The sequence below is a fragment of the Bombus huntii genome, chromosome 4, assembly GCF_024542735.1.
Source record: "Bombus huntii isolate Logan2020A chromosome 4, iyBomHunt1.1, whole genome shotgun sequence".
Lineage (NCBI taxonomy): Eukaryota > Metazoa > Arthropoda > Insecta > Hymenoptera > Apidae > Bombus > Bombus huntii.
This window is the reverse complement of record NC_066241.1, coordinates 6,181,177-6,194,315: the sequence shown is the minus strand read 5'-3', so window position 1 is coordinate 6,194,315 and position 13,139 is coordinate 6,181,177. Positions and strand designations below refer to the sequence as shown.

General features: G+C 39.8%; 1 protein-coding gene across 7 annotated transcripts in view; it reads left to right on the top strand.

The window, feature by feature from the left end:
• The window catches only part of LOC126864517 (RNA binding protein fox-1 homolog 2-like), a 350,319-nt gene that overhangs the window by 24,101 nt on the left and 313,079 nt on the right, over nucleotides 1-13,139 (top strand). The window lies entirely within an intron of this gene.

Below are 13,139 nucleotides of genomic sequence, written 5' to 3'. Positions count from 1 at the left end.
GAAGAGTAGATATAAAAAGAAATGAAAAACACGAAGATCAATCCACCTTCTCCCAAAACTATCAAGAACATCCTAAAACTTCTAATTCCGATCCTTCGGACATTCCACGAAAGGATCCTCTCCAATCTTCGGTTCCCGTATCAACTGATTCGCAAGATCCTCTATACTTCTACTCTGGAAGGACTCTATGAAAAGAAATTATAAATATCGAGACAAATAACTCAAGAAAGAAAAAAGAAGAAGAAACCTGAAAGCTTCGAATCTAAGCTTACCTTCGCGAACCTATACGAAGCTTCGATTTTAAGTTTATATCAAGCCATCAAGCGCTGCAAATTTTCTTAAACTTTTACCTCGGATTAAAAACGTCAAGACTAATCCGCCTTCTCCCAGAACTATCAAGAACATTTTAATACTTCTAATACCAATCGCTCGATCGTTCCACGAGAAGATCCTTTCGAACCTTCGATTCCCGAACCTATTCGCGAAATTTTCCACACGCTACCACCAACTCACCCATATATACTTGCACAAAAATTCGACCTGGCTACACCGGTAAAAAGCGACCAAAAAAAAAAGAAAAAAAAAAGGAAGGCGTCAACTTATTCCACCGCGATTCGAATTCACGTCCTTTGAAAAGCATCCCTCCGGTTCGGAAAGCGACAAAAGCTTGGCATGAAAACAAGCCGCATCCGCGGTGGTGACGCCGGTGGTGGAAAGGGCAGGTAGAAAAGGCGAGGAAAAGCAACGGGAATGTTTGGGCAGCGATAAGGGGGCACACTGTGTGTTCCATCGAGAGCGGGAGCGATGTTGCGCGCGTCGCGACGCAGCGCTTGCGGAACGGCCTTTAAGGTCGACTCGAGCCACCGACGGCAGAATCGCGCGAGCCACAGTGCCACTCGGACACGCAGTTTCTCGACTCGCGACCCAACGATCGGCCGTGTCGTATCGTGTACCCTCGAGACCCGTCGTCTTCGTCGAGGGGACCGTGTGTTCACCTTCATCGACCGTGTTCGCCCCCGCGTTCGCCAATCCCCCCTTTCTGTTTCTCTATTCGTTTCCACCCTCGCGGTGTGTGTGTATGTATAAATACGCTTAACAAATTGAACACGATAACTGAAATTTTACTACACGTTTCGTTCTCGGAGCTACGTTTCGCGACTCTCGTGACGGTGTTATTGTTTGTTGTTACAATTTGCGTTATTGTTGATTGTACACTCTCTGTTGATTCGTCATCGATCGATTCCTTCGGTAATTTGATTGTTGCCAGTTGTGTGGATTAGGCAGTGACCGGTGGTGGTGAGCGTTGAACGAACGTGTGATCTGTGTCGTCGGGGGAACAACTTTTGGAGTTGGACTCGGGATCGTGGGGAACCTTGTGCGGAGTGGAGCTTCTTCGGTGAGTCAAATATTTTTTATTTTATCACGTAAAATTCTTTTATGCCTGTTTTTTCCCCTCTACGAAATTCCTTTTCGCGCGTGTATCTTGTGTGCGTTTATGACTTGTTGTTCGTTCGAACGGTCGAGAAGTATTCTTGTTACGTTTGTCTCGTTAACTTTAATAAATGAGTTTACTGTTTAGAAGTGAATTGGAATTGATCGTATCGTGCCTCGCGGAACATAGTGTTCGTAACACGAAGGGAAAATTATGAAACGCCGCAAAAGCGTGCGTCAAGGCAATTGTTTAATAAGTCGTCGACAAGCAGAAAACAGCATATTCGTTTCTCTCAATATGTGTCGGACAAAATCTGAGAGTATCTCGAATAACATTTAGACACAGGTTCATTCGTATTCGAGTGCAGTGTCACGAGCGTGTAGGTGCATGAATAAACAGCCGGTCCGCGGCTGGTTCGGTTTTTTTCATGTTTTCGCGCGGACCTTGGTGATCTCGGCACGATGATCTCTGGATTTCGAGAATATCGTCGATCGTTGGTCTCGTGACCGGCTCGTCCCACGTTTCCATGGTCTCGATCTTGACGCGACTCTTAACGTTCCTGGAAACCTGTGGCGCCTCGTGGAAATCAATCTGCTTTAATCAATTGTAGCCAAGACGGATCCAACCGACTATATTCAGTCGGAGCTGTTCCTTTGTCCAACGAATGGATCGTGTCGTTGTGTGTTTATCAAACGTTGTTCGTCGAGGCGTCGATATTTACAAACCTCGAGCATACCCCGCGTGTTTCTTTCTTCTACCTATGCTTCTTTTCTTTTTTCTACTCCCATAATTCTTGGAAAAACATTTCGCGAGCCTAGACGCGTCATGCCGTGTTTTCAAACGATTGTGAAGCCAAGGAAAGGTTATATAACATTCAGTTTCTATCATGTGATATTTTTAGAAATTTAAGTTTCTAAGTTTTCAATAATTCATAATTAGAACGTTAATTGCCTATAAAAATTATGTAACTACGATAATGGGTATGTAGAAGTCGGTGATGTTCGTCGTCTTAAAGAATACCATTTCCCGAACGATGCCCCTTCTTCTTTAAAACCTAATATTTATAGTAAATTGTTTCGTGTTTTACGAATTTTGCGAAGTAACGTGCAAACTTCCACGATAAAAAAGATTACAATTTGACGATTGTTCTGAACACATGCGTTCACAAATAGCCGACCGTTAAATGCGCATAATTGAGTTTTTTTAAGAACAAATATTCGAATCGATACTATTTGGCCGTTATTATACTATATATACTACTATACACCGTTATCCTGTAATTTGTGGATTTTTTAATTTTTTGTTAAAGACGTATGTTACTTTTTTGTTAGTCTACGCAATTGACGATGACTCTTTCGGGTCTTAAAATACCGTGCATTATTGAGAAACTAGTTTCGAGGATTATCGGACTCGACTCTTTTCATATTCGTTCAGAAGCTTATTTTCTCGTTAAAAGCCGATCGAATTCGAATTTAGCGGTTGATTCGAGACTATTCCTTTTCTGCCGTGATTTCCTATGAATCATCGAGCGGTATAATTGCGCTGTTCCAGCTTGAATCTGCTCGTTCGCGTTAAACGATTAATAACGTCGTTTTCTGACGATTCTCCGATCGGAAAATATACGCTGTTCGTTCCGTATAATGCGTTTATCTCTTCTCGCGCAGGAAAGGACGTTGTATTCATAACAAACCGCGATTTATCGATACGTCCTCCTCGTTGAAGCGTTTTCCAACGGCATCGTAAACGTTCGAGGCTTCGTCTTCGCGTTGCTCGATCGACTAAGTACGAGCGACTCGCTCGTCGAAGCTGATCGCCGTGAATAATAAATAGGAACGCGTGTATTTTCTGCATTGATTAGCGGTTGCAGCAGCGGCTATTATCTACCGCGTATTTATCGCGAGATTAACGCGTCGCTGGACATACCAGCAGAAAAACGGCTCGCGTCGTCTCCTACGTTCGTCAGCGTGTAACGTTGATAACCTAATATCTGCGAAAAGAAACAAATTGTCAGCGAACGGTTAATGAACAGAAAAGAGAAAAAAACACGTTTCAGAATCCTGTGTTTCGGTGTTTGTGAGAAACGTGTAGCAGTGTACCGAGAAAATTTCATTCGATAGTTGTAAAGAATAATTTTAATTATCCTATTTGAAAGTTTGTTACTTGGTTTAAATTTAATTATTTGTATCTTTACTTAGAAGCAGTACAGTATTTGGGAAAGATCAGATGAATGTGGAAAATCATTAGGAAATTATCAGAATCTTTCGGAATTATTTTATTTGAAAGTATAGGTTACCCCTAAGTTTGATAAAATTTAAGGAACACGTATATCGCGATTCGTCCTGTTTAATACTACATGTTGTATTTACTACAATCAATCAGAATCATTCGGAGTTATTTTAGTTGAAAGTATAGGTTACTCCTAAGTTTGATAAAATTTAAGGAACACGTATATTGTGATTCATCTTGTTTAATACTACATGTTGTATTTACTACAATATATGTAATATATACATAAAAACAGGGTGAATTTATGTTACAACCCGGTATAAGAGGGTCTGCATATCGCATTTCATTTTTAAAAATATAAAAGCAGATTATTTCTATTCTCATGGAAAATTTTCAAGTGAAATATTTTCTCTTTTGTTTGAAATTTCTATTTGCTTTGCCGATAACTGCGAGTTGCAACTCGCGTAAATATACGGTACACGGGACCTACGTTAACGAATCTTAGCCTTTCTAGAAAGAAAAATCGCGTTACATTAAAGCACGTTAACTTAGTGTCGACGCGTCAAACAATTCTCTGGCAATAATTGCTAGGGAAACTTCCGTTCTATATCCTCAATTTTCAACTGGCTCGCAACTTGTATAATCAAAAGATGCATTAACGCGCTCTCCATTATTAACGACAGCCTCGTTATCAGCTGCCAAAGCCAGTCACTTCACCTAATAACGCTTACTAGGAAACAAAAACGAGAACAAAAGCTGTGAATTAACGTTGCAACCAAGAACAATGTAAAATTCGCGACGAGTCAACTTTCTCCGCTTCGATTCCTCGCCTGGGCGCGATGTCGCAAGCAGAAAATTCATTTTTTCTTTGCCAGTAAAAAACAGAGCTGTTTCGGCTGTCGTTGTGGAACCGGTATTCCCAGAAGGTCTTTCTCGATCGTACGAAGATCGTCGTCGGTTGCTGACAGCGCTCGATCGTCGCCGTGCAAGAAGTCGAAAGACTCGACCGCTCCTCTTTTGTTCACGTTCCAGATCACGTTCGACCGGATTTCTGAGGGACTGGTAGCTAATGTCAAAGGCTTGGTCGCGATATCGATGACCATCGACTCTTATCTATCAAACGATTCCGCTATTTCTACCTTAATGAAATTTATCGTCGATGAGAAATGCGTGTATCGTGTCTCAGGACAATGTAGAGGATCGGCGCAGTTGTACATTCGGATTTGATTAATACACTGCCTTCTTTCGTTAAAGAATTTTCCATCTAACGTTTCTCATCTTTCAGGTGAAGTTATACGAACCACTGAGACGCCAATTTGATTAACTGCATCTTTCCGAGTTTTCTAATTTCATTGGCTAGAAACGCGGTTCAGTGTCTTAAAAAATGTGCAACTTAACGATTTACTAACAGCTTTTGAATGCTAAATAGGGCATTTCAATTGATAATAATAGGAATAGCGTACGTAGGTATGCAATCTTATAACGCTAATGCCTGTGAAATTTGCGACGATACGCCCACGAGACCACGCGGTATCTCTAAAATTATGGGCAGACGGGCGTTTGTTTGATATCGTTTCGGAGCTCGCCAGGCGTTCCCTGTAATTGGAGTGGTGTACGTCGTAGTTATAATGTTTCTATAGCAAGTTTGTCAATATGTTTGTCTGGGAGAAATATAGGAGGTTGATTGGAAATGAATCGAATGGGAAGCAATTGGTTAATGAGTAATTATTTTTATTCAATGTCGCCTATAAATAAATGATTATGATAATTTTAATATATTGAAAGTGAATAATTAAAATAATAAAATTAATCAAGTAATTAATTAATTAAATTAATAAAGTAGTACAAGTATACGTTTTTCTTCATTTTTCTTTTTTTAATAACGAAACTATATTTTTATAGAGAGTTTTGTCACGAATGTTGAAACTTTTAATACGCAGTACCACGTTTAAACCTTTCAGTGGCATTCAAATTTTTCCATCAAAGTTTAATTTTAGCCGCAATATCTTTAAATTGAAGATTTTATCGTTTGCGCTTTTCTTCCAGGATAAAACCAACGTATTAATTATACCTCGCCATACGCTTTCTTTCATAATTGCAAATTTAAAAACACGTAATTCTAACATTCAAGCTTCATATAAATAAAGTTCTCAATATCTTTTACATTACCGCGCAATTAGCTATTTAGAAATATTTCTCGAATCTACTCGCAAATCGCGTGCTGTTCTCCAGCTGCCCTAAGTGCAGACACTCGAGACATCTCTTCAACTTCTCACCTTCCGTTCCACGATTCTACGAATTCTCGCAAGAAATTCGCAAACTTCACGAAACATTGAACCGAAGTTTGTATTCTAATCGATCTGGCCACGATTCTTCGCTTTGAGAAACCAACGTTCCACGTCCTCGCACGCGAACAAGAGTCGTTGAACGAGCAAGGATCGTCTCTCGTCGATTTCGCCTCTTGTCTGTCGATGAGGCAAATAATGACAGTAATGCCGGTCACGATATGCTCAGCGTTGCGAGACTGCAATCTCAAAGTAACTGGCATTTTTCAACGGAAATACCGACAGCGAACCGTAGCTTCGTCGCATCAGCCCTTAGTGTCCGCGGTCGGTCTCTCTGTCAACCCGTAATCAGGCCAGCCGGTGTCTCTCCAGCGAAATGAAATTACCCGAAATTACGGCGCATCTACGTACACTACGAAGTAATCGTGAAACTCCTCTGTTGTTCCTTTGCCGTGTCCAAAGGCGAAATAACGATGTTAAAACAACGAGGAGGATTGAAGCGTGGAAAGAGAGAGGATATTCGGTATCTATGCAAACGCGCAACGCAGCTTCGTTTGATCGCCTTCGACACGATCCTCGTAAAATCTCTGTCAAAGGAGGAATTACTCGTCGAACGAATATCCAGATATTTTCGGGGAAAGCTACGTGCATGGGATAGAGATAAATCGTACGCATCGTGCACGAGTGGAAAATCATGAATCTGGGTAAATTCGAGTTTTTAAGAATCCCATACGTTCAACCTATACCTAGACGATTCTTGTTGCAAAAATCATAAACCAACTCAAATCTGAGTTTTTAAAAGTTCGGTACATTCTTGCGTTTCATATATTCATCTTATCCTTCTAACGGTAATTGTTCTAACTTGTAGCAAACCAAACATCTACTCTCGGTTTTCAGCCTCTTTGCCATCTCCTTATATTCTTCCAGGTTCGCAGACCACTTCCGCTTTCCTTCTCCTCCATTACATTGTTTAACGTCTACACAAGTAGAGTATGACAGCTTTCTATTCGGTTGTTGCGTAGCCGCGATTGAAACTCGCGAGAAAGACGGCTTATCCTTTGTCACTCTATGATCTTTGACTCGCTTTCACGTGTTTATGCAAATCGGTGTCCGTATTTCACGTGACAGTTCGTATAAAGCGGTAATCAAAGTAACCAGAACTCCCATAGGACGAAAAGGGGAGCGCAAAGTCGCTGAAGATGAACGCGAAATCCCGGAATATCTCGTCCCGCTGATTCCAGCGGCGAACGTGAGCGACGACACGAACGAATCTCTCCATCCTCGAGCTCGGGAGTCTAAGCGAAAGGAAGAAAGAGAAGGGCGTCCGACCCCGGAAAATAGTCGGGGAAGAATTCCCGGCGTAAATCCATCTTTTTCGCGGAAACTTCGTTTCGAGGTATCGGGCTGGAAGCCGGCTTAAGCGGCGCGAAGCTGTCAGTCTGGCGAGAAAGCACGTTCTTACCGGCTGCGCGGCCGCTTCCTTCTCCTCGTCGCTCTTTGCGTTTGTTCGCGTTGCGTCGACGATTCAACCCTCGTTGGGGATGCTCTTTACCGGTGAAGTTGTTCGTTTCGACGTAAGATCGTGCCGCGAGTGCACCGTTTTCCCTTTCGCTTTTGATGCGTTTAGAGTTGAGAGGATTCTTCTGATACGATCGATGGGATTTCGGAACTGTTTGAACGATAACAGACTGGATTGAATCGTAAAGAGGGTGATGATCGTTGAAATGCAGGTTTCTTTGAGGAATTTCGTACTTTCGTAAGTACCGAAGACCAGTTTTCTGACTGATTGAGCCGTCTTAGATTCTGATAATCTACTAGCAATTAGAATTTCTTTCGTTATATTCCAATCGTCATTCTTACTAGAAATTCACATTTTTTTGTTCTTTTTAGATTTTACCATAATATCACCTGGAATTATCCTATTCGCAAATATTCAGAAATTCGATTTCATAAATCATCTACCAAATCGCCGTTCCATCGAATCTTTTTTCTTTTATCACGGTTATTATTCTCATTAGAAATTTCAAATTTCCATAAGATTAATTAGTGCACTGTTTGGAATTACCTCGTTTGCAAATATTAAAAAATTCCTAATCCCAGATCTTAGAGTACTAATTCCTAATTCTAAAAATTATAGGGATTTAAAAAATCTTGTACCACGTATAATAAACCTGTAATCTCATAGAAGTATAACAAATCTAAGATCTCGTACATTGTCAGAAATTTGACATTTCCATAAAATTATGCCCCTGCAAGCTCTGGTACCGCCTACTCAGCGCCAGAAAATTCTAAAAAAGGATATCAAAGAACAAGGTAAAGGTCATCGAAACGTAACAGCACGCTCGAAAACGCTTTAGCTTGGTCGTGGAACAAGCAGAAGTGGTATCGATCAGGCAGCCGCGTGGCTATAGGCGCGACATAACGAGTGGTGCGGCGTGTGCAAGCTGTTGCATCCTGTACGAGCGACGCAGCTGCTCGCGCGCGGACACACGCGGGACCGTGAAAGGTACAGCCTCGCGAACGATACGTTGCAAGTCAATGTCGACTTCGTAATCGATTCATAATTTACGCTCGTCCTCTCTGTGTCGGCACCGAGGTAAAATTAGCGGTTTTCCAACTCGTCGATCCGCTCTGTGCAATCAAAATCCAGCTTTTTATTCCTGGGGTGGAACGATCGAGTTTGAGGCCTGGAGAAAATTGTCCGACGTTTAATTCAGTTCCCTCCTACCAATTACAGACAGTGTTACTGCTCTGAACGAGTTTTTACTGGATCCATAGAATGAAACGAAAGTAACGTAATTCTTTGGAAGTTGTAAACGCGATGATTCGAAGACTCGATAACTTAACTATTTTATTATTTAAAAATTCTATAATTTTCCTATCGAAGATTTCGCTATTTGAAGATTTAACGCTTGAAGAACGACTGATTTTGCTGCATCGAATGATCGAACATTCCATGATGTAAAGATCACAAACGATCACAGAAGATTCACTCGCGCGTCACTCTGTCGGTTAACTTTTTCGAGGAAAAAATAACTTTGCAAAGAAAATTTTTGTAAAAAATATTGATAACATTAGCGATCCATAATAACATTCGTTTTATAGGATTTTAAAATCTTCGATTGCATTACTTTCGTGCAATACTCTAATCAACTTGACACGTTACGACAAATGAGAAACAGTATACTCTGCACGCTACTTATTATTTATGAACGTGGTGAATAATGTTTCTGATAAATAACGACTCTTTCTATTTTTAGTAAAAGAATATTCAAATTACACTTCTTATCCCTTCGTCAAATTAATTTCTTACCATCGAATTAATTTGTTACCAAGGGAAAAATCACGTTAGAAAAATGACGAACAAAAATTAATAATTCGATTAATTAAGATAAAAAATATACAAAGTAGACTATTTGTTACGACATTTGGTAGATGCAATTTTATTTAAATTCTTTTCCTTCGGTTGTTATTCATAAAGATATGAATTTGCATAAAAATTTAATCATTGAACAAATATATTAAATAAAAGATATATATTAACAAATATATTAAAGTAGATTTCATTATAATTATTACAAATGTTGCGAGATACCTGTGTATAGTATAATAGGTAGCGAACAATATTCGTGTCTCTTATACACTCGATCAACATTCTCACTTCGTTACTTTAGCACTTCGCAACTTCGTTCTTACCAGCGAACTTTCCAGCTAGTTTTTATGTGGAGCGCCGAAGCAGAAGTTTAGTTTCATGAAGATTGTTCTTCCTTTCTTTCGATCGTTAGATAGCGTGCGCTATGATGCGAGAACAAGATGGCACGGCCATTACATTTACCAGAAGATGCTTGAAATATTAACTTCGGATAAAACGATGTTCGTCGAACAACTGCTACATTCGCTGTTCATCGGAAGAATTAAAACTCTCGGGAGAGAATCACGGGAAATTGCACGTAAGAAAAGGGAAATTATATCGATGATTAATCGTCTCTCGCTTAGAGAACTCGTTTCTGCTACGTGAACCTTCTTGATCCTTCGTTAAAATGATTCTCTCTGACCTATGAATTCTTCCTATTAAATTCAATCAACTACAAAATACATTGGAAGTCAAAGCATTCGACAAGGAACTCGTTTAACTCTTTCGAGACTAATGGAACGATATCCTTTAAAAGTAACCTTTAAAAAGATTGTTAGATTCTTATAACTTTTCTGACAGCGTTCAGGCATCCGAGCATTCAGAAAAATGTGATTGATTATATGAATAAAATAGGATAAGTTCCTTATGAATAATCGACATTTGTTATTTCTTACTGAGATATATACGGTTCTCTTTTCTTTTTGAAACACGATACTCATCCTACCGATCAATACCACATTTCTCTACTTAACCGATGCATTACATATTCAGTCGCAAAGAAATATTCCAGTATATAATAAATGATTCTCTTTAAGTCTCATCGAATTTGCCATATACGGAATATAACAAAACGAATCAACTGACAAAAATGCTACAAATTTCCAGAACAATCTAATACTTTTTTTTAATTTGAATAAATTACAACCCACGCTATTATATATACAGGGTGGTTGGTAACTGGTGGTACAAGCGGAAAGGGGAAGATTCTACGCGAAAAAAGAAGTCGAAAATATAGAAAAAAAATCTTTCTTTTTTTAACTTTTTTAAAAATCTATAGTGAGATCCGTTATAACGAGATGTGATAAGTGCACGCGTACCGAGCGAAAATTCAAAGTCGATTTTCTCGGAAACAAAGCCTCAAACGAAAAATTTTTATTCTATATTTTCAACTTCTTTTTTCGCGTAAAGTCACCCCCTTTCCGCTTGTACCACCAGTTATCAACCACTCTGTATATATATACACATATTATTACGACTACTCTTCGAAGAAAATCGGTCTCGAAATGATTGACAACCGTCGGCCGTAGAAAATTTCCATGTTGCCGCAGAAGTTTCATTTCTCCTTATTTTTCGTCTTCTTCGTCGACAACGTCCCCCTGTTTCGTTGCAATGCAGGTTCGTAAAATGGGAACGCGCGAAACGAGAATTCAGGGCGATGGTGCCCCTCTCTCTTTCTCTCTTTCCCTCAACTCTTGTGTGCATACACGCGACTCGACAGCCGAGAATGCTGGTATATGGGCGGGTATAGAGTTTCGAAACTCCTTTGGAACTTGTTCGCGGCGGAAGTGGCAGTCTCAGGTGAGATCGGTAACCGTGGCGATACTTGATTTTACGAGCAATTCGCATAGCATTAACGATTGCGTTTACACAGCTGCTTTCACCGTATGAGGCCAGATCTATTTTCTTCTCTCATCGTTCTACTGTTCCTTCTTTTCACATGCGTCCGTTGCACAGAGTATTTATGCGATTCGCGCGTCCCCTCCGTATGCTTCTCTGCTTCGATTATTAAGTTTAATTGCCCGCGAGCAATGACACCGTAATGGGCGCGCGATGCTTGTGCTCCTTTGCGATGAAATACAACCACGTCTTTGGCGAGAGAGTTGGTTATTTCTTATGCGACAAAAAGAAAAAAAAAAAATTAATACGCGAGGAATATTTAGCTCGAGAAAGTTTCTGATTGACAGTAGTATGAAATGTTGATACATTAATGTCGAAAAGACTATACGACTACGCAAGATAGTATCGTTTTGATTCATAGAGTCTCGAAAGATGATAATTTTCATCGACAAGATCCTCAGCATTTTTTAACAGTAGACAAATTAGTTGCGTTATTTTAAGACATCAAGAAATTGATAAAAATTACTATTGTCGCTAACGGATATAATTATTCGCAAGTTTTTCACTCTAACGAGAGATGAGTATTTTTACTGTTTTACTTAAGCTGATGACACATGGTTTCCTCAGTTTGAATGAAATATCGGATAATGGAAAATTATTTTGCAAGAGGCAGCGATAAAGAAACAAGTAAAATATTTATCTAAAGAGTACAACGATATAATTCAGAGTTTCATAGCATAGGAATACTTTTAAAACAGCCTGCATGCGAATATCGGCGTTCTCAGGAGGTTAATGATAGAAACCGACCGGAAGTCGTATCGCGACGGGAAGAATCCGGAGAATTCCATGGAGATCCGGTGCAATAACGGGAATTACATTTGGTCGGTGCTATGAGAGCGACCCTGGCCGAGCGTGCGACTTCATTTCGCTATTCCAAGACCGCCGATAGCGGCCGGCTCGACGCCGATAAGCACCCACGTGTTGATGCACGACGCTCGTCGAATGAAGTATAGGTTTTATAGAAGAGAGTCGCTGCTCGAATCGAAATCTGCCCGATATTAGCCTTTTCACGTGTGCACCTTCGAAATTCCCGTCTCTTTTCGCTGCGAAATGAACGTGCTTCTCTGCTTCCTCGAATAGAAAAACCAGCCTCTGACTCTTTCCTATCCCCGATGGGAAATGGAGACGTGGAAAAGACGAAAGATGGAAATGGATGGCGGACCTCGCGACTAATTATTGATTTATTAGGTTGTAATATACGAAACCGTTCCAACATCGTAAATTCTTTAGCTAAACAAATTTACATTTACGCGTTCGGTATTGAATTATTTTCTAATTACCGCGTACAATATAATTGTTGCAACACAGAGCGTGGAAGGTTCGAAAACGTTTCCGAAATTCGATTGCAAATTTTTCCTAATAAATTGTCAATCGAGTTTTAGATCTAATTTTTATCATATTGTGTTTATTTGGTTGTAATATACGAAACCGTTTCAACATCGTAAATTCTTTACCTAAACAAATTTACATTTACGCGTTCGGTATTGAATTAGTTTCTAATTATCGCGTACAATATAATTGTTGCAACACAGAGCGTGGAAGGATCGAAACGTTTCTGAAATTCGATCGCAAATTTTTCCTAATGAATTGCCAATCGAGTTTTAGAGTTAATTTTTATTATATTGTGTCATGATTGACTTCCAAATTGAATTTTCGGGCTGCATCGCACTTCAAGCGAACGGGCGATAAACTGATAAATTCGCTCAATCATTTGTGTTTCCTAGAAATTCTTGTAATTTTTGATGTTTGTGAAGCGTGATTTTTCCGTCATATTAACATTTGCTGCGGTGACAAAAATGAGGCAATATATCTTTGACGAAACTATTAATTATTCCGTATCGATCTTCGTTGCTACGAAGTAATATCTACTTCATCTCATCTCGAA